Source organism: Boleophthalmus pectinirostris, unplaced genomic scaffold, assembly GCF_026225935.1.
Source record: "Boleophthalmus pectinirostris isolate CB_2022bp ecotype Guang Dong unplaced genomic scaffold, ASM2622593v1 HiC_scaffold_8, whole genome shotgun sequence".
Taxonomy (NCBI): Eukaryota; Metazoa; Chordata; class Actinopteri; order Gobiiformes; family Gobiidae; genus Boleophthalmus; species Boleophthalmus pectinirostris.
Window position 1 is genome coordinate 34927942 of NW_026571515.1, and position 23353 is coordinate 34951294.

The 23353-nt window shown below is 38.7% G+C and overlaps 1 protein-coding gene across 1 annotated transcript in view; it reads left to right on the forward strand.

Moving 5' to 3' along the window:
- LOC129412375 (plexin-A2-like) overlaps window positions 1-23353 on the forward strand; it is a 157947-nt gene that overhangs the window by 133759 nt on the left and 835 nt on the right. The window lies entirely within an intron of this gene.

A 23353-nucleotide genomic window follows, 5' to 3' on the forward strand; every position in this document is an offset into this window, starting at 1 on the left:
GCCATGTCGATGGAGCCTGAAGCTATGTCCGTGTATATATACAGTCTATGCGATCAACATCTATCTATTAATGCAAGGAACGTGTGTGTGTTTGTTTGTCTGTTCCACGCGTAACTCTTGAACCGCTCATCCAACCGATCTCAAATTTGGAGGGTGTCGTCCTAATGGGATGGGTGTGTGCAGTGCCAATTTTCATGTTGCTAGGGCAAAAAATGCCAAAGGTCTGGTATTGGAAATTACTAGGGATGTAACAATAATCAAAATATCGTGATATTGTACCATCAAAGTTTTCACAATAATATCGTGGACTGTCACAATATATCAAATTACAAATCTCTTTGTTTGAATTAAGAGTTATGGTGCAGCAATAGCTAAAAAAAGACAGAGGGAACTACATAGACCATGATCCTTTGCTCCATTTCAGTGCAGACTACAAGAAGAAATAACAGTTCTAAGCACTTTTAAGTCTTAGTTGTTTGGATTAAGTCTTGTCAATGCATTTTAAGAGGAAAAATAAACAGTTCTGTAAGCCTCCACAAATTATCGCAATAAATATCGTATCGTGAGGTTTATTCCGTGATGATATTGTATCGTGAGACTTGGGCCCCATCCACACTAGTGCGTATTCGAATTGTTTTTGTTGCGGATGCAGTGTCCACATAATCCGATTGAAAATGGCTCCAGATACAAAACAATTGGATGCCGCCAGCTCTCACAAATTCAGTTGAGTACGTATCTGATACGCTGATATATGCTGATGTAGGTCTATGCACCGCGAAGTAGCTAATTCACCGGCAAAACTCTAAGAGGCTAGAATATATTCATATATACAGTTTATGCGTATGACCTGCAGACTTATAATCTCTGAAAAGTTTAACATGAACCAGAAGCGCAGAACAGACTCACCATTAGCAGGACACCGCTCTGTCACAGAAAGAACACATATATTCCACTGAGTCGTTTTCTTTAGTCCCACAGAAACTGAACCGCATCAGCGTCACATCAGTTTAATTTCTGTAAAATGTAAAGACATATGCTCAAAGCTGTGTGGATAAGGAAGGATTGCGAACACAGAAACGATGTGTCTGGATGCACATCATTTCCAATACGGTGATACGGCGATACGCAAATTTGTTTCAGTGTAAACGGGGTCTTGGGTCTCGTTACACCCCTAGTAATTCCAGCACTATGTAATTTGCTGTTTATCTAAAGTATGGATGGACAAAGGTCAGATTTTTTTTAAGGATAACACATGGACCCAGTCATGTTTGATTGATTCTAGCTGTTGTGTTTTGTTTGTCTCTCAATCAGTCAATTTATGAGGTTCCAAATAGTTTCTGTCAGATGCGTCAGTAGTGAATGATGTGCTGGGTGGTTAAGCATAATTTTGTGTAGATAAATTAGGTTTTCCTTGTAAAAGTCAGTATAAAACATCAGATTATATTGTGCTTTGTCATGAAATATCCAAAAGGTAAATTCATAAATGCTGAACCTGATCATTTTTATTAGTGTCTGCACCCATTAAATCTGCATTTTAACTAGAGACCCATCTTTTTCAGTTCTGATACCGATATCGATACTATGGCTTTTAGTATCCGCCGATATTCACAGACACCAGATCCAATCGTGTTATGCAACTGTTATTTATACTTCACATCACGATTGAACCTCTTCATATAGATAAAAGTTAAATTATGAGACAATTCAGCCTATAAATAAAGAGTCCTATTACATCTAAAGGCCCAACTAGGATATCACCTTATGAAATCAATACCTGATAAAGCAAATTTTTCAATATCGGTGCATCCTTAATTATAACAATATGAATTTTAGCTGCCCGCCAACTGTAATATCTTTGTCCTGTTATGATGTCATCTGAAATCCAGCAATAGAGAAAGTATTGTTCCCTTTCTATAAACTTCAAATGTCAAAAAGAATTTGCTCATCAGTGCATTGATTTTTAGCATGAAGCCCTTTTGGATCTAGCTTGACAAAAAAAAGTTGGAAATAAACTTGGGAAAAGCATCAGGAAAGTCATCAGCATTCTTCCTCTTTATTTGTGATGATGGACTGATTTTGTGCTTCAGAGCGGCTCCAAACACTATTGATTCGAGTGCTCTTTGTTCTCGGCCTCAGTCACCTTGACACTGGCCTTCCATCAGGAGCACTGTTAGAACTTTGAACGATCATTGGACGATAACCCCACCCAATCAAAGAGGAGGCACATTTTAGTGAAAGCTGTGTTTGTGGAGCGCACAATGAGAAGAAGTGGTCCCCGGGGCAGCCGTGAAAACAAGAAAAGCGTTGGATCTCATGATGCATAATTTATGCATTTCTGTGTTTGAGAAAAGATTTTGGGAATGATAAAAGTTTGATATCTTTGCCTTTTTTAACAGCATTTTCTTGATGCTATTTTTTTTCTTAAGTATAAAAACTCTTAATTTGTAGTTATCGAACATTTTTATACAGCATTTTTATATTATACAGCACTCAAACTACTTTACATTACAATTCACACACATTTGTACACCGGCGTACACAGACACTGGGGACGAGGCGGGTTAGGAGTCTTGCTGAAGGACACAACAATAGTCATCTGTGGGAGCTGGACATGCGTCGCCAACCTTCATGTGATGATACAGTATCGATATCGTGGACCGCTGTGTCAATATATCGTCAAGAGTAATTTTTTTGGTTTATTTTACTAAATTATTTTGTTACAGCTCTACAGTTTTGTTGCTTGTTTGGAGGAAGGAAAAGACATTTGACATTTTCACCGTTTTGATGATTGAAATGTTTGTGTTTCAAAACTTGGAGAATGTTTGTTGCCCCGTTTAGATCCGATTTTTAATTGGGTATAAACTTTAATGAAAAAAAAAATAAATAAAAGTTTGTGTTTCATATGAACTTGTGCTTTAACAAAGACTTTTAGTATCACAGCCATGATTTAGCCCTTATTTTTTTATTGAACTGTATTGGACTGATTTCAAATATATCGTATCGAACCGAAAGTGCACTGTATCGAGATATGCATCGTATCATGGATGATGATGATGATGATGCCCATGTATCAAAGGATGTATCAACTTCAGCAACTTCAGAGTCTTAATCAAAGCTGGGCTGCCATTGGGTTTTTCAGCGCTTGGACGTTTTAGGATAAAGCAGTGCAACGTAATTCGACGTGAGCCCTTTCGACCGATGATTTTTACGTCAAGACCAAGATTCAAACCACCAACCTTCAGATCACTGGACAAACTCTCTTAACTTATCTATTGTAAAATCAGAACTCACATTGATATAATGATTTGCACGATGTAACTTACCTAGTACGGAGTTCACTATATGCTTGTCTCCGTGGAGATTTAACCAAAAAAGAATGCCAAGTAACAAAAAACATGTACATTCCTCACTTAATTTTGCTACCCAGTACTTACAGTATTTGTATTTGCAATTTGGCTACTTTTTTGTGTTAAAAATGAGGAAAAACAAAACAAAATACAGCCACGTTTGAAAATGCCAAATTAGACTTCCAATTTAACACCTTACTTTGAAATGCCAATCTTCATCCTCACACAGAGCTCTACTCCATACTGTTCCTTTATAGGCCTATTTCTGCTCCCGTCTAATTACGTTGCACTGCCTTATCCCAAAATGTCCAAGCATTAAAAAACCCGATGGCAGCCCAGCTTTGATTAAGACTCTGTCAAAACCCTGCATGAAATTAAAGCGACTGTAATACCGTATTGGCTTTTAACGTAGAATAGAATTAACATAGGATCTGATCTCCTGTCTGAAACATATAGGGATTGGGCATGTACTTCCAGGTGTATGGCTCGGCTTGATTTAAGTTTTTTTTTTTCATTTCTCATTTACTTTTATATTCCCGCTGGCTATAATTTCCTGGTATCTCACTCGTACCTGTCAATCACGCCCCACATTCAAATCGCAGAATCCGCTGGGAGAGACGAAAACAATTTAAACTAATTTGCCCCATACCTGAACCTTTCCTTTAGCTCCATTTTGATTCCTCATTTTGATCTAGTTTAAAAAACCGCTGCGTTTTTAAACTAGATATTTTCCTCGTGGTCCTGTTTGACATTCTCGTAATAACTTTTGTCGGAGCTTGAGTGCGTGGACGCCGTAGACGCTTTTGGATTGTTTTGTCCTTTGTTTGTTTACTGATATAAAATGAGTTGTTTCCACCATTTTCAGTTTATTAGAATTCCCTTGGTATAGTGTTTTCTGTTATATTATGGGATGGAGGCAGGATATTGTAAAGCGTGTGTGCGTGAAGTACGAGCGGGCAGTGTATAGACAATATTATCTTGTGTATACTTTGTGTATACCACCATGATTATTGAAGAACTGCAGTTTGCAAAAGGTATTGCTTTTTATTTATTCCCAGAACATATATTTGATTCACACATCTTCAATTTATGTTTTCTATGAATCTGTATATGTTTATAAGTATCAATGGAATATAGTAGTGTGTGTACTCCAAGGCAAACACAAGTTCTTGAAAGAATAGTTATAGTAATTCTATGTACTTTTCATTTTTCCCTCTTCTGGTCTGAAGTTGAGGTGAAGTTTTGTCAAAATGCGTGTATTCTAGTACAAGTAAAACATTTAGACTTGACATTTCAACGTATTAGTATGAAATTAAGCCTTTTTATTTCCATGGAGACCAACCCAGACAAGGTTACAGGTCAGATCTGTGGAGAGGCGACCCCGCTCACACTCAGAATGCCTGTTTTTCTAAGTATTTTTGAGCTATAAAACCACTTGTAATTGAAGAAATATTAAGCACAGCAGTTTAATGTCATACTGTGGAACATTCCAGGCAGAGCAATGAACCAAAAAGTTATATAGTGATAACTACGGATACTATAACTTATTATGGCAGTATTTGCAGTACATTATTTAACAATATTTAACTTTGTGAACCTTTCTTGCATACAACAATTTCTTCTTTCTAATCTAACATTCTATTTTCTTGATTTCATTCATTCCTAGAGCTTATTTAGTGAAATTGAAGCCGCTGTTCCTGATTTTTGCTGTCTTAAAAAAACTTAAACAGAACTAGTTCATTGTACACAGTTTGCAGTGATCTGAAGTTATTCTACACTTACCTCATACTTATTAAGTTTTATAAGAGCTTTCCCAACTTTCAGAAACCATAGTGGAGGTTTGCTGACATGGTAAAACAAACAACTAGCTTGGTAACCACTCACTTCCTGATTATCAGTCAAATGTTTCATAATGACACAGAAAACACGCAAAAAACATATTTTGACTTCAAGAGCTGTTTGTACAATATATCTGTACTGAGGCAAGACAAAATGTGCTAAAATACATGGTGAAAAAATGAGGCTTAGGCTTTTAATACAACCAGGAAATAATGCTGATATTGTCTCGTCTAACTTCTTCTTGCTGGTAAAACGCAAACCCATTTTTGTCTACTAGTTTATGCATATAATTGATTTATTATATTATATGAGTTATTATATTATATTGTGATGTGTGAGTTACTGTGTCCAAATAATTTCCCTTGTGGAACAATAAAGTTTGTCTAAGTCTATTCATTTACTTTGCATGGGTGATTTGATAAAACTACTGCCACTCTTCTCACTTTCTTTGCATTTTGCTATTATTATCAGAGGCGGCTTTACCATTAGGGAAAAGTAGGCAGCTGCTTAGGGCCCCTGAACCTGGAGGGGCCCCCAGACAAATGCCCTCAGCCTCAGAGCAATTAGATTTTCTCTCAGTATGACATTAAATGAGAGTAGTTTACTTTTAAACAAAAAAACACCATAAAAATCCTTAAAACCTTAAATTTTTCATTCTCATTACTGTTTATTTTCTATGATCATAAACGAAAACAAAAAAATCCTTAAATGTTTTAATTCTCATTACTGTTTATTTTGGTACAATCATAAACGATAAACTTGCCTGTGCCTACGATAACATTATTATTAGTTTGTATGATCATAAACAAAAATATGTTTCTGTATGTATTTATATTGCGTATATGTACTGGATATCTATGATGCGTATATGTATGTATGTATGTATGTATGTATGTATGTACATGTATATGTATGTATGTATGTATGTGTGTAGATATGTTTTTGTATATATGTGGGTATATTTTTGCAAATGACAGGTAAGCACTCCAAAGGTGATTAAAAAAAAAAAAAAAAGTGAACCATGTGATTATGTAAAACAATTGGGGTTGGACCCCATAAGTTTTTTAAACTTCATCCTACTCCTTTTGAGCACCAGGTCCCAAATATGTTCATGTACATATCACTATTTTGGTTATTGTTTTTGAATTTTGTTGTACCTGGCACAAACAAATAAATGAATGAATGAATGAATGAAAACAGTAACTGATTGTCAAATCTAATTTAACTGTCAAAGCATTCCTCCTTTCACTTTAGAATGGACCCTGATTTGAACATGATCATAGCATCATCATCAATCATAAATAATGGATGTAAACAAAAATGTAATTGTACTAGTAAAAAAATAAAACTACTTTCAGCTCTGGTAATGTAGTATTCAACCAAACTAATAAGACAAGTTTCCAATCCATCCTAATTCAAATAAAGATGTGCGTGTCTCAAGAACGGTGTGAAAAAACAGACAATAAATGTAAAAAAAAACAAAACAAAGCCCCAAACTCCAGTCCATCTTGGGCCCCCAAATTGTTAACTTCACCACTGTTTATTATTATTGATGTTCTATGCGTGGACCGAATTCCTTCTTCATCAGCTCCATCCTGCACCCTGTTATTATATCTTTAATACTATTTAAATGCCATTATGGTATATTAACCTCAAACCACCGGTATTCCGTTTTCCTTGCAACTCTCGCATCAGCATTCCACCGCCACCGGAGTAGAACTGGCGGCTATCCTTTTATTACTCTTTAAGCATGCAAGAAATCCCTTGTTTTTTTTTGTTTTTTTGGTTTTTGTTCCCTCTATCTATCACTCCTTGGCCTCTCTCCACCATAGCGAACCGCCGCTGCTGCTGGCTTCACTGTTTTAATATGAGCTAAAAATAGACCTTGCATTGTGCTGGCCTGTTTAATATGTGCGCTGGGACTGATGGAAGTTGAAGTATGATCTCATTCCACCACATAAACCCTAATGCGTTCTATGGTTTCTGTTTGGACAATACAGCGCGGGGGGGAAACGCTGATGTAAGCACGTTTAAGAACTATGGGGGCTACAGACGAGGTGATATTAAAAGGCGATGAATGAAAAAGGGGTTCAATATTAGTAGCGTGCAGTTTTTGGATTGGTTTTTAGTCTCGTGGGAATGCATTTGTGAATTCATGAAGTGAAAATGGTGATGGAGACTCGAGCGATTTGGGAAAATATCTAAGTGTGATTTTCCGAGTTTTGTGATTGCGATTTGGTTTGTAATTTTGTTTTTTTTAATGATTTATTTAGGATTTAAGACTTAGAAGTGAAACCAAAAAAGCAAAAATGCGCAAAAAAAAAAAAAAAAAAAAAAAAAAAACTAAACTAAAACATTTTTTAAAAAAGGCCAGCAAAGACAAAAAAACAATAACACAAAATTTGTCTGTTACACTCACACATATATTCAAGTCTAGAATGAGTAAAGGCAAACTTCGGAAAACTACTGAAAGTACAAGAAGTACAATTTTACTGTTACTTGAGTACAACTTTGACAAAACTACTACGCTGTGATTTGCAAGTTGTGTGTTCCCTTCTCTTTTATTTGTTCTATGTTTTATTAGAAGAGCTAATATAATAACTGTCTGCAAACAAATAAAAAAGAATATGTGCTACTAAAACATTTTGCATCGTTATATCAAAGTGATAACCCATGAACATGTAAAATAAAACACAACTCACTGAAGTTTTTGTATTAGTTTGTCAGTTCAAAAGAATCAACAGAAATTCTAGCCAGGCTGGTGCCACCTAGTGCCTCCGCTCAATTTCATTTCTCTCCAGCGACTAGTTCAGGAATCGGAATACACTAGATGGTTTCAAGAACCCCGGAAGTGCGAGTTCGGGCACCAGCCAATCAGCAAAGAGCCATATATTCTGTGTTGGCAACAATTCCTGAGATCGAGGATTAAAAGCCGGAACAAAGAGAATGTTTGGTGAATTTTATCAAGAGGAAAGACGTTATTGCCCTTCTTCCTACGGGATTTGGGAAAACCTTAATATACCAATTAGTGCCCTGCATTACATACGTCACGACCAAATAGCAGCAATTGGTTAAATTTAAAAAAGTACCCGCCTACCTTTGAGCGAATCCTAATACTGCGAGGTCAGAAGGTTTCTACGAAGTGAAACCAGCTGATAAATCAGGCTACAAAAATACTGAAATATGTTTAAAATGCGATCTTAAAACAGAACCCATTAACAAAACATGAATCGCAATTCTAATCACACCCACACACACAAAAAAAATTGCAATTCCAATTTTTTTTCCCAAATGGTTCAGTCCAAGGTGTTCTTTTTCAACACCTCTTGTAGCAATAATATTTGAGAGAAGACTGAAAAGTGAACTTCTAAACAAATACAAGAATCTTTTACGCGTTATAAGACAAGACATTTTGTTTGCAGAGTAAATGACGTTACTGAAAAATCTACTTTTTGATACGATGTGATATTTCTTGCAGTTCTAACCGAGACTTTATTGAACCAGTAAATTAGTTTTCTGCATTTGACCCAACCTTAATTTTTCCTTCCTTCTCCACCAAGATGGACAATTCACTTTTAGGTTAATAGGTCAAACTATAGTACCAGTAAGACCACTCAAACACAGGGAGAACATGCAAAATCCAAACAGATACGCCTCATATCACCAGGGAGTAGAACCAGCAACCTTACCGCTTGACTTGTGCAATACATTTTTCCACCAAACCATCAAAACATGGTCTGAATAGCGCCTGATAACAACGCCGGTTTTGTGAAAATTGGGCGCGAGGTACCGTGGGGTGGAAAGGGTTAACAGTTTTGTACACGCAAAAGAATCGATTCCCTTTATGACGCCTGCTCCAAAAATCTTGAAATAATTGCCTGGAGTATTGAGCGAGGAGCCGGGTCGTTTGTGCTGATGTAGTGGTTCGTATGCGCGGGGTTTGGGCGAGGGCGACTGTGAAGGGCCGCTAAATTGGAGTATAGATAAAAATACAGGTATCTGAAATAATACTGCTGTCAAAACGTGCAAGTTTGGGGGTTAAACCTGACCGCGTTCTAATATGTCTTGTCATATTACTACTGCATTTAAGAAATATTTGGACATATTTGAATAGCAGCAGTAGTAGTTGTAGTTCTTGGATATAACTCTTACGATTTTCAGTTACTTTTTTCGTCAAGCTTGCTGTATGTAGCTATATAGTATAATATTATCTCTTTGCAGAATTCAAGTCTAAAATATGACAATCTTTTAATCATTATCAGGTAGCAGGTTTCTCTTTTTGCTGTAAAGTTTGTTTTGTGACCGAAAATCGCGATCTCAGACAACACGATTTTGGAAGCAACAAAGCTGCGTTTTTTTGCAGGGATCCTAAAGCCTAATTTAACGGCGTCGACTCAACGTACACTGCCTCGTCGCCTCGTCGTCGTCGTCGTTTTTGGTTTCTGGATCTGCGTCGAGGTCTATGCGCCGCGAAGTAATTCACCGCCACAACTCGAGGAGGCGAGGATTTAAACCTGGCGTTCGTGTAAAGTTTAACACGAACCATTTCTAACGCGACGGAAGCACAGAACAGACTCACCGTCATCAGCACATCCTCTGTCACAGAAAGAACAAATATACTGGACTGAGTCATGTCCTTTAGTCTGACAGAAGCTGAACCGCATCAAGGCACAAGGAGCAGCTGTTTTGTTTTGTTTTTTTCCTTTTTCAGCACTTACAGTTTCTATAAATGAGCCATGTGGTTTTAAGTTTCGTTTCTGTAAAATGTAAACAAATGTGCGCAAAGCTGCATTCAACACATTATTACTCAGTGTATATTGAAAGAAAGGAAACCGGAGAACAAGAAATGTCTGTAGAGCGGATGTAGAGAGGACCAATCTCAGCTCTCATTGTCTGTGTAAACTGGGCTTTATGGTCCAGCAGCAAATCTTCGGTGCAGGACTCTGGTATGATGCAAGTTTCTGTGATGTTTGCAAATGTTCATGTGCACTGAAACTTGATTTGAAAATAAATCATGGAAGAAATTGAAATCGCAGTATCTGCCAGAAAAATCGCAATTCAGATTTTTCTTAAAGAGCTATAAAAGCACCTGTAATCGAATAAATATAAAGTACAGCAGTTTATTGTCATACTGTAGAACATTCTAGGCCCATAACATATCCATACAAACACCCAACCAAAAAGTTACATAGTGCGTCTTTAAGATAACTATGACCACAATAACTTATTACGATGGTATCTCACTTTGTAAACCTTTCTTACATGCAACAATTTCTTCCGTACAATCTAACATTTCATCGTCTTAACTTGATTTTATTTTGAGATTTCTTGAAGCCTATTTTGTGAAGTTAAAGATGCTGTCCCTGATTTTTACTGTCTTAAAAAGAATAAATAAAAATAGTTAAAGTTTGCAGTGGTCCAAAGTTATTTCTCATGTACCTTAGGCATTCCAAGCGTCCTAATTATTGAGTTTTATAAGCGCTTTTCACAAAGCTTCTTTTAAAATGTTTCTGATCTTGAGCCTGCAAATTTGTAAAGTTTCACTAGGAAGGGCATCTGATTCAAAACTCGTACTGTTCTTACCTAAAAAGCAACATTTACACACTGTTTTGAGTATAGATGTTAATGCAGGACAAACATTTTCATATACAGTAATGAACTCCCTTTGTTCTTCTTCTCCATAGTCCGTCTTTACCTGCCTCTCCCGGCCCTCACCTCCTCCCCTTGCAGAGCGTATGGACCTCACCACGCTGCCCCCTTCTCTTCTCTTTCTTTCTCTCTCTTTCTCTCTCTCTTTCTCTCCAGTGGGAGCAGACGCTGGTGCATATAGACAGGAGTGTATATTGTACAACAGGCTCTGGAACAAAAGAGGCTGCACGCTGGGCTGGCTACCTCTCTCTCTCTCTCTCTCTCTCCTTCTCCTTCATCCCTCTCTCTCTTTCTCTCTCTCCTTTTCCCCATAGTTTCACTTCCCTTTTCTCCCTCTTTTCACCAGTCTCCATCTAACTCTACAATCAAAACTCTCTCTCCTCTCTTGTTTGTCTTTCTCACTCTCCCCTCTCTCTGTCTGCTCTCTCCATCGTGTTTCTTCTCTCTCTCATTTTTTTTCTCACTCTCTCCTCTCTCTGTCTGCTCTCCCTCCATCTCCCTCATGTTTCTTCTCTCTCTCTCCTCTCTGTCTGCTCTCTCTCCATCTCTATCATGGTTCTTCTCTCTCTCCTCTCGTTCTTCTGTCTCTCTCTCCCCTTTCTATCTGCTCTCTCCATCATGTTTATTCTCTCTCTCCTCTCTCGTTCTTCTGTCTCTCTCTCCCCTCTTTCTGTCTGCTCTCCCCATCATGTTTCTTCTCTCTCCTCTCTCTCTCCTCTCGTTCTTCTGTCTCACTCTCCTCTCTCTCTGTCTGCTCTTTCTCCTTCTCCATCGTGTTTATTCTCTCTCTCCTCTCTCTCTCCTCTCTCGTTCTTCTGTCTCTCTCTCCCCTCTTTCTGTCTGCTCTCCCCATCATGTTTCTTCTCTCTCCTCTCGTTCTTCTGTCTCACTCTCCTCTCTCTCTGTCTGCTCTTTCTCCTTCTCCCTCGTGTTTATTCTCTCTCTCCTCTCTCTCTCCTCTCTCGTTCTTCTGTCTCACTCTCCTCTCTCTCTGTCTGCTCTCTCTCCATCTCTATCGCGTTTCTTTTCTCTCTCTCTCCACTTCCTGTCTGCTTCTCTCCATCACCATCATGCTTCTTCTTCTTTCTCTCTCTCTCTGTCTCTCGTTCTTCTGTCTCTCTCTCCTCTCTCTGTCTGCTCTCTCCATCTCCATCATGTTTATTCTCTTTCTCTCGTCTCTCTCACGATTCTTTCTCTAGCTTCTTCCCTCTCCGCCGTTTTCTTTTGTTCCTTCCTCTCTCACCTTCTCCACATCTCTCCCCTCTCTCTCTCTCTCCATCTCCCTCTCTTATCCCTCTCTTTCTAACTCCATCCCTCCCTCCCTAATTCACCCTTTATCCGCCTCTCCTTCCTCTCCTCCTCTGTCCCACCTCTTTCCTCTCTCTCCTATCCATCTTTTTCTCTCGCACCCCCTCCCTCTCATTCCCCCTCTCTCTCTCCCTCTATCTCCCTCTCTTTCCTCTCCTCCCTCCCACCCTCTCTCCATGCAGCTTGCTAGTGACACCAGTATTCTTCAGCCTGACACTGGTGATGGATTAGATGCGTTATCGAGGCGGAGAGAGGGCTGTAGTTTTTTTTTTTTCTTTCAGCATTGAGGAAAAAGAAAGTGTATACGGAATTCACACACACACACACACATAAACTCACACACAAGGCTGCAGACGAGTGAATGGCCTCATGTACTCATTTCACCTGGACTAGAGAAATGCAATAGGCGTCTGCTACATTTCAACTTGTGTTTCCTGGACTAAAGTGTGAATAGAGATTACAGCGCTGCTTTGGTATGTCTTCTACTGCCAGCTGTTTACAACGGAGCTTTGGCGTCTGTATTTGACTCTACTGTGTGTAACAAAGGCTGCACATGTCTTTATGAACTCCAGAAGGTGTGTCAAAGTACAATAAAAAAAACAAAAAACTGTAGATTTACATGCAGACTAGGGACGGGCATTCGTTAAAATTTTCTTAATCGATCGTCGAGAGAATTAATGATCGATTATCAATTAATCATTAACGTTTTTATATTCAAATGATCATCATTATTACTACTATCTGCACTACTAATCTGCATAAATAAATTAAACATTACGACATATAAGCCGTAACGACTCTAGAGCCACATCAGCCCGTTTGACATTATAATGTGTTTAATGCAGTTTTGCGCAAATCTCACAGAAATGAAACTTAAAACCGCATGGCTAATTTGCATAAACTAAGCGAAGATAAAAAACGCTGATGCGCTGATGACTCAGTGGAATACAGGTTAGTGTGACCATATTTGCATTTGCATATTTGACATATTTGCGTTTGTCAAAACCAGGACACAGTACGTAGTGTTGGGAAGGTGACTTTTAAAATGTATTCCCCTACAGATTACAGATTACAAACCCCAAAATGTAGATTGTAACGTAATCCATTAAATTACTTAAAATGAGTAACGTAATCTGAGTACTTTGGATTACTTGATATTGTCATGCTTTTTAAAACGACATGAATGTAGCAAACACATCCTGATAGAGAAATGATTTTTATATGAGATCACTGCTGCCTACTGTTAAGTGTCATATTGTTTAGACCTGGTTTAGTCCTGGTTTAGTCCTGCTTTTAGACCAGGTTTAGTCCTGCTTTTATACCTGGTTTAGACCTGGTTTAGTCCTGGTTTAGACCTGGTTTAGTCCTGGTTTAGACCTGGTTTAGTCCTGGTTTAGACCTGGTTTAGTCCTGGTTTAGTCCTGGTTTAGTCCTGGTTTAGACCTGGTTTAGTCCTGGTTTAGACCTGGTTTAGTCCTGGTTTAGTCCTGGTTTAGCCCAAAATGTGAAAACAGGAAAATACTGCCATTTATTTCAACAAAGTAACTGTAATCCAATTACCACTCATTGAAACAGTAACTGTAACTGAATACAGTTACTCATAATTTGTACTCTGATTACGTAATCCCAGTACATGTAATCTGTTACTCCCCAACACTGACCGTACGGGAGGCGGGAGGTGGGGACTCGTCATCCACATTGTGCTACTCTCACCTGGCAAAGCTTTTTCCCACTGGACACTGAAACATATGTGCTGCTTTATACACTGTGCACATGGACTCACACTTGTCCCGACCGCAACTAAAAGCGTGGAATTTCTTGTACAAGTCATCGTTAAATACACATTTGCGCTTCGGCACATTGCAGGCTGACCGACTGTTTGTGTCTGCTCGATCCTGCTGAGTGCAAAGAGCTACATGTACAGACCCCTGTTTGGTCACTCCACGCTACGCACAGCAACCTACATTCGCTTTGTCGATTAAAATGAACGTAATCGATGAAATTCTTAATGATCAATTATCGATTAATCGACTAATCATGCCCATCCCTAATGCAGACTCTATATTCATGAATTTAAATCTTGTAGTTCTGGGTAGGGATGTAACAATAACCAAAATATCGTGATATCGTATTGTCAAAATTCTCACAATAATATCGTGGACCATCACAATATATATCGAATTACAAGTCTCTTTGCTTCAATTAAGAGTTATGGTGCAACAATAGTTTAAAAAAGACAAAGAACTACATAGACCATGATCCTTTGCTCCATTTCAGTGCAGGCTACAAGAAGAAATAACAGTTCTAAGCACTTTTAAGTCTTTCGATTAAGTCTTGTCAAGGCATTTTAAGAGGAAAAAGTAGCCTATTTACATTTTTGTTAGTCTCCACAAACTATCGCAATAAATATCGTACAGTGAGAAGTATATCGTAAAAACATCGTACCAAGAGATTTGGATATTGTTACATCCCTAAGTGTGACCCGAAGAAAAAAGTGTATTCCAATATATATTTTTTGTGATTTTTCTATCTATTTGGACGTAAATGAACACCTTAATATTTAGATTTTGTTAATTTTATTTATTATTTTGTAACATGTCTTCTGTAATGGACTCCTGGGACATTTTGGTGGTAAATCCATGTGAAGTGAACCTAACAAAAACAACTTTTTGATGACCAACAACACCTCAAAAAAGTTTTTAGACTCCCTTTTAATTTCTTTTCTTTTCTTTTTTTTTTTTTTTTCTTATCATAGTGCTGTCTCAAACTACCAATGAGTTAATATTGTATCCATGAACCTCTCATTAAGAATCAATTTCAAAACTTACACTTAAAAGATAAACTGCTTAACTCGATGTCCACTACATAGGACACAAATGAATGGCCCGGGGCTCAGGAGGATATCGTGAGCTTTCCGACAATATCGCAATACATATCGTACTGTGAGGTTCATACCGTGACAATATCGTATCTTGAGACTTGGATATCGTTACAGCCCTAGTTCTAGGATAAACACGTGTTTGCTGTTCCCAGAATCGAATGGATCACAATGACAGTAAATTAGTTTTGTTTTATGTTAAAATGGTAACAAATTTATCTTCAAAAAAACAGTGGCACATAAGATACTAAAAGTAGTTTCAAAGTTATTTACATGATATTAAATGATATTTGTTGATACTGAGGAAAAAATGTGACTTTTCCTGAATAGTTTTAGAACATTAGAACAATTATAACACCACATTCAATCTTCTTTCTTCTTCTTGTTCTTCTTCTTTGTCGTCTTCTCATTCGTTTTGTTCTTGCTTGTCTTCTTCTCGTTCTTCTTGTTCTCCTCCTGTATGAAGAATTTACTATAAACTTTGAACTCGAACTCTTCTCCCTCTCTCTCTTTTCCCACTCTCTCTCTTTGCTCTCTCTTCTGTCTCTCTTCCCCACTTCTACCCCCTCTTTCTCTCTCTCTCTACTGTCCTGTTCAATGTATCGTGACAAAACTATTGTTAGCCTTCTCTCTTTCTTTTCACACTCTCTCTTTCCATCCTTCCCCCCTCTCTCTCTCTCTCTTTCTCTATCCTGGTAATGAATTCACAGTCCGGCGCGACCCTCGGCGGCCGCCCGCTCGCCCCGCTCGCCCTTTAGGGACTGACTTCATCATCAGCTCGGGCGCATCCATCCATCTCCAGGGCCCCTCCGCAGAGCTGTCAGCACACCTCAGATTGCACTGTTAACCGTCGCTCACGCCAACACGTCGACGCACAATTACACCACTCGCACACGGCGTTGGGAGCACGGAGAAAGAGGCAGCATTTCTTTTCATGTTATTAAGTCATATTTCCTGTATTCCAGTATATGTAAAAGCAGTCAGAAGATCAGACTAGACTAGAACAGGATATTGTGAGTTTGGGCCGATATTTGAACTTTTTAGTGTGTTGGATATCGACCTCAGACCGACTGCCAAAACAATACACAAGCTTTATACTAACAATACGAAGAGATACCTGCAGGAAAAAAAAAAGAGGCTTGGTGGGAAGTTTGTAGTATATTTAAATTACGTCATTCGGGGGCAATAATCAAAGTCGTCCAAAACATATCTGAAGAGCTTATTGGCCATTGGTTGCTTTTTACAGCCTAGCTCCACCTAGTGCCTCCGCTCACTTTCATTTCTCTCCAGCGACTAGGTCAGGAATCGAAATACACTAGATGATTTGCAAAACCCCCTGAAGTGCAAGTTCGGGCATCAGCCAATCAGCGAAGATCTATACGTTCTGTGTTGTCAACGATTCCCGAGATTGAGGATTAAAAGCCAGAATAAAGAGAATGTTTGGTGAATTTCATCAAGGAGAAAGACGTCATTGCCCTTCTTCCTACGGGATTTGGGAAAAGCTTAATATACCAGTTAGCCCCGTTACATTACGTACATCACAACCAAATAGCAGCGATTGGTTAAATGATAAAAAGTACTCGCCGACTGTCGAGCGAACGAATTCTAACCCTGTGAGGTCAGACGGTTTCTACGAAGTGAAACCGGCTGATGAATCAGGCTAGGCTTCCAGGTGAACTGGCCCTTAGTACATTAAGCAGAACTTTTTAACCACGTTTTTGAAAATCTACCATGGTAAAGAAAAAATACCAAATTATGCGAAGACCTAAGCATAAATACAGGTCATGTGGCTCATTCCAACCGCTTATAAATGCAAAGATATGATTATTGTCTGTTCTGATCACCAGTCTGTGGCCCTCAATCGGTCCTCCACTTCATCTGTGTTTTGATTTGCGACCTTTGATGACAAAAGTTTGGACACCCCTGCTCTAAACCATCTCTATAGGAATCAGCCATAAAAAAATATCTGTATATATATTGGTCAATCTCTACATCAGACATCATTTTGACCCTAATTATCAAGCAAGTTATCTTACCGTGAACAAGGAAGTGTGCAATTAGCATTGTTAGTCATCTTATTATTATTAGTTTTTTAGCATTACAGCTTATAAACTTTGCAGTGAATAATCAGGATGCTTGAATGGTTTAGGAAAATGAGAAATGAGGTTTGTTTTCGCAGTTTCACCTCGTAACAAGAAGGTTCTAGGTTGGATTTGCAGGTTTGTTGGACCTTTCTGTGAAGTTTGCATGTTCTCTCAATATCTACATGGTCTTCATCCAACCACTCGTTTCCGACATTAACTTAAAATGCGCATGCAGTTCGACAAAATCGCCCAGATAGTTCTGACCGACGTTAATATCAAAATCATAGCTTACAAGAAATCATAGCCAATTTTCTCTGCGTAAAGCGAAAAATCATCTCCATGGTATTTTATTTTGTTAAAACCTTGTAGTTTAATCTTCTGGAAACATGTCATTAATGCAGTGTTTTTATTAGTTATCATTATTTAGTGTCTTCTCCCAAATGTTAATGCCACTCTTTAATACGCAATCACAATCTTATGAAATCTAATCCCAGTAGCAACATTTGTCAAGAAAATCACTACTAAAAGCTAAATGTCTCTCTAAAATCATTCAGCGCTGATTGGCCGTCACAGAAATCTGTCCAGATAAAGTGTGACAGTGTGAGTGAGTGTGAGCCTCTGTCTGCTCCACTCCAGACACGCCATTACAGGCCACTTATGTGGGACAAGTCCATCAGATGAACTGGACCTGATTGGAGAGGTTTTATCACGGTCATTTTCACGTCGTTTGGCACGTCTGGACATCATGAGGGCTGGTTTGTCCTCGGATATTTCAGTAAATGATCAGTGGAAAAGATGGGAGGCTCTTTAACCCTATAGAGGCCAGGTGGACTTTTGTGTTCTGTGTGGAACAAAAGGGACAAAAGGTCAAAATTGGTTCCTTCATGGTGCACTGATTCTTTCTAAATTTGAAGGGAAAAATTTAAATATTACTACTTCCATAATTCTTAAGATGAAGTTGCACGGACCTATACTCACTTATAGGTTATATTTATCATTGCGAGATAGAGCCACATCCATTAATAACAAAAGTAGTAGCTGTAGTATATGGCATTGTGAGATTAAACTAGTATTGCTATGTACTGAATATTAATTAATTAATCATTGCATTTATATAGAGCCTTTCAAGACACCCAAAGCACTTTACAGTTCATTGTTCATTCACTCCACACTCAATGATGGTAAGCTACTACTGTAGCCACAGCTGCCCTGGGGCAGATTGATGGCAGTGAGGCTGCCAATCTGCGCCATCGGTCCATCCGACCACCACCATCACTCTCACATACACCATTTCATAAATATAAATATAAGAATAAAAATTATAAACTGGCAATTTCCAAATAGTTAGAACAGTTTGGGTCTACTGGGTGATACTTTACAGTGACGTCACACTGGTGGTGTTCTACATGTATCTCTCTTGGAGGAGTGTTAGTTCGTTAGTTACCATGGTGACACAATGCATACAAATACTGACAAAAACTTTTAAGATTGTTTGAAAAAACAACTGTATAGCAGTGTTTCCCAAACTTTTTTTCTGGGGACCCATATTTTAAAAGTCTCAAATCTTCACGACCCAAGTTAATAGACATTAGTAAATCTGTGACCATTATTGAACATTAAAGAGGATATTTTATTGTTGACTGAGTGATTGTGTCTTTTTGAACAATTAGTATTACTCAAGTTTTAAACAGTGTTGCCCACAGAACATTGGTTAGGCAGAAGAAGTGAGGAGCGGGAGGGTGCGTGGAGAAGCGTGTATATGTATACTGCAGACCTACATGCAGATTGTGACAAGGTGACCCAAATAAAATCTGTTGCGACCCAGTCTTTGAGAAACAGTTCTGTATAGAATTTGAAATAGTAAGATTGTGTAAGATACCTAGTTCAGCTCGAATCTTGGTACAAATTTTGACCATGCCAGATGTGTTTTTTTCCTCACTGGCTACTCCTGTTTCCCCCCTATTAACATAACACACACTTTGCTAACCTTGTGACTAATTTCAGCTGGCGTTTTTCTATCTTTGGCCAAGGTGTAGGTGTACACTTTCACTTAATCCTATCGTCAAGTGTCAGGGCGGGCAAAGCTCCTCTCTGTATTCTGGGCGAATTCCCTCCAACGTCGGCTACCGCGTGTTCTGCCAAATTAAACATGTCAAAAAAACCTACCAAAAACGACCCAAAATGTCCCATATTGGTGTTGGCAAGCTCCAGTATGCATGTTCCTCCACACATCCTTACATCTTTACAAAACACTCCCTCAAGGCTGTGGTTGGAAATAGCTGGAAATGTGAAAGAAAAGTCTGCTTGCAGGTAATAGTTAACAGCTGGAGCCATTACAACAGAAAACATTCGTCAAGGAAAAACAAGCTAAGGTAATGTTGTACAAATATGTGGAGACAAGCAGAGGGCGAATCAGTCACTCCGCAAATGACCCCTCTCAGTGTTTTGCTTCTGTAAGGAGCTATTTCCTTCCAGAATAACATTGATCACGCATTTACCGCGCTGTTCGTTTTTGCTCCGAACGAGGCCTGTTGAGAGAAATGCTAGTTCTGCCCTTTTTCTTCCATAACAGAAATATAAACTGTGAAACCGAGGTGCCATTTCAGTCCAGGTCAATCTTAAAAACAGAGGATTACGCTTCTGTGGGGTATTAACGGCTTGAACGTAACACATTTAGATCACCGTGTTGGATTTTTTGTTTCGAAACACAATCAGCAGAATTTCAAAATAAAAAACTGGGACATCCCCGGTTTTTGGTGGTTTTGTGAAACAAGTGTGTAATTAAGGAAAATTGTTCTCCAGAGACCATTTATAACTAACATGTCAGTCAGTATAGTCACATTTTCTTCTTGTTTTGGTCATTTTTAAGCAGCTTTTCTGTATTTTATCTAAACAAATTACAATGTATGCCTCCCTTTGCTGTTGGCAGTGAACAAATTGGTCAAAAATAGGGACACCTGAGACATTTCTTGCATAAAACTGGGACAAATCACTGTTTTTTGATAAATCTGCTTGGACAGGGGACACAGGGCTCATCTGGTCAGCCTACGAACATCGCATCAAGTTTGTGAAGTTGATTTGTTCAGTTTTGCATCGTATATTTATGGAGAATATGAAGACGCTTGGATAGGGCCCGAAACAGATCTCTAAATTACTCAAACATGCATGAATGAATGGCTTCTAAAACCCGTGCAGGCATGTTTTAGATCAGGGAATATAATAATGTGGTAGAAAGCTGAAATTATAAAATCTATATTAAGTTGGCTGTAGTTGAGTTGTTGAGATTTGAAGTGAGATCAGTCACCGCTACTAAATTCTAATTTAAGTTTCATTGCAACTTTTCTGGGGCCAAGAGAACCACATCATTAAACAAGTATACAGTTACACCCCAGTCATACAGAGTTCTGTGAATAAAGCCTGCATCATCAGAACTGGTGTTCAAGTTCATTCACCCACTGACCCAAAGGTTAGTGGTTCAATCCCCACTCCTACCAGTTCATTTTTTGAATGGCCAATTTGAATACCATTTTGTATAAGCGTAATCATGACTAAGACTAAGTTTATATGATGACGGTTTGAATAGAAGGCACAAAAGTAGAGTTCGTCTTCACTTTTTATTCCGCGTCTAGACGAGTGTTTTCGGGAGGAAATCTGCGTGCATACAGTGACGCAAAAGTGTGTGGAATTTGATTGGGAATGCTTTTACTAAAAGCAAAAAGGGCATCTTTGGACATACGGAAGTGTTTACATCATGCAATTTCATCAGATACTCCTTCCACAAAGTTGTCGACTGGTTCTCTGCGACGAACTGGTGCGTCCAGAATTTGACAGAGGTGATTGCAGATCCTTCTCTGTGCACTAATAGTATCTCTGCAGATTCTATACATTTGTTGGGAGCCTTCTGTAAGTTTATTAGAGCTGCCAGACCAACTTGAAGGTCCAACGCATGGAAATGATCCGACATTTGTTTCTGTGTACTGTATGTATGTTTACGTCACGTAAAAGTATATGCAACGTGAGCAGATCTGACCAGAGTTTTGCGTTTTGGGCAATGTAGACGGACACGTTACAGTGGAGCGTATTCAGATTTTCCACTCTTGGGGTGGAGGGTGGTTTCAGAATTTTGCATTTTTAAGCCCCCAAAACATCATCACCGTCTAAACCAGGGGTGTCAAACTCATTTTGGTCCGGGGGCCGTATCCAACCCACTTTGATCCCAAAGGGGCCGGATCAGAAAACTCATGGCATATAAACCCCCAAAATAACAGTAAGTTCAAATATTTGTGCAGAGAAACGCAAATCTATTACAGAAATCTTTTTTTAATTGATGAACTCTTTCTTATTATAATATTATAATATTATGAACAGTCTGAAACTTTAAGAAAAATTCAATTTCAACACAATGTTTTAACATGAACTTGTATGCAAATAGGAGTAAGTCAATTTTTCTTGGAAAATCCTGCACTCGGCTCCACTTTTCTCATTTTTGACATTTTTCTGATGAGGGTGTCACGGTCAAAAGTCAAAACGATCGTCCTTTAAGAGCGTTTGAAAAGAGACAAGTCTTCATTTGTGCTGCTCTGGTGGGAGGGGCCACGTACAGAGATGCTGGAGACGCTGCTATGCTAAGCACCGCAGAAAATTACCAATATTTTAATAGAAAATATAATTAAAATATTTTTAGTAGAAAATCACCCAAGGGCCACATTAAAGGTCTTGGGGGGCCGGATCTGGCCCCCGGGCCTTATGTTTGACACCTGTGGTCTAAACAAAAGGCACTTCTGATAAAATATTTTGTCATTTTTACCCACAAAGCGTTCTCGTGTAAACAGACCCTCACTCCTTCCTGTATTTTTCATAGTATCACATATTTGGTTTATTTAATCCATCATTCACTCATCAAGACAAAATTAAAGTTGGATTCAAATTATAGCTGTTTACAAGACAAATTTCCTGTTCAAAACTCACCTCTGGTTCACCTCTTACCTCACCTCCTCCAGACTGTACATTGCACACTCATTGCGTTGCTTCACTCGCTGCAGCTTCATTCAGCAGTTTTCACTTTGCAAATCCCCTCTCTGGTTTTTGGGTTCAGTCACTGGCACCGCATCCAAAACCAAGAGGGAGACCAGAGGGAACACAGAAACACGAGCGGGGCATTTTCAATTGGATCTTGGTCAACCTTCAAACGCTCTCCCCGACGCTTGCATATTCTGATCAAAAGGCCCCCATTGGCACGGGCCCTTGTAGCCGCGAGGAGAGGCTTGTGAGGGGTCTGTCCCTTTGGAGTCCCGCTGGTTCCGTCGCGGTGCTCTGCTGCGAAGGTGGCTGGACGTGAAGTCAGTGTGTGAAAATGAGCGGGGGCTATTGTGAAGGTTCGGTGGTGTGCAGAACTTATTTCAAAAGGAGGACACACGGAGGATTTCTCATTTGGGGCCCTGTGGTAGTAGCGGTGATGGGCTGTTGCAAGATACTCCTGGAAAAATTTGACAAAATATTGGTTGTGACTTGGGGTGAAGCGTTCTTGTGTTGTTGCTTTCATAAGAATGTCAAAACAATCGAAATTTCTTGATTGTGAAGTTAATATCTAAACTATATACTCAAGTTGAACCTTTTCAGAGTAGTTTTGGTTGATTTGTCTCAAAATATTGTGATATCGTACTGTCAAAAGTCTCTCAATAATATCGTGGGCCATCACAATATCGAATCAAATCACAAGTTTCTTTACTTAAATTAAGAGTTATGGTGCAGCAAAAGCTAAAAAGACAGAGGGAACTACATCGACCATGATCCTTTGCTTTGTTTTGGTGCAAACTACATGAAGAAATAGCAGTTCTAAGCACTTTTAAGTCTTACTTCTTTGGATTAAGTCTTGTCAAGGCATTTTAAGAGGAAAAAGTCGCATATTCACAGTTTTTTCGCCTCCACAAAATATCGCAATAAATATTGTACCGTGAGGTGTATATCGTGAAAATATCGTACCAAGAGATTTGGATATTGTGAGCTTTCCCACGATATCGCAATAAATATCATTCCATGAGGTTCATACCATGACGATATCGTATCGTGAGACTTGGATATCGTTACACCCGATAAAGAAGATATGATTATTTTGTCTTAAAAGTTCATTTCAGTTGTATATTATCTATCACTGTGGCATTGAAATCATTATCAAGTGCTCTGTCTAGTATCGAGACTTGAAATTTTGGTATCGTACCCATCTTACGCTATTTTTTCACCTCTGTTAT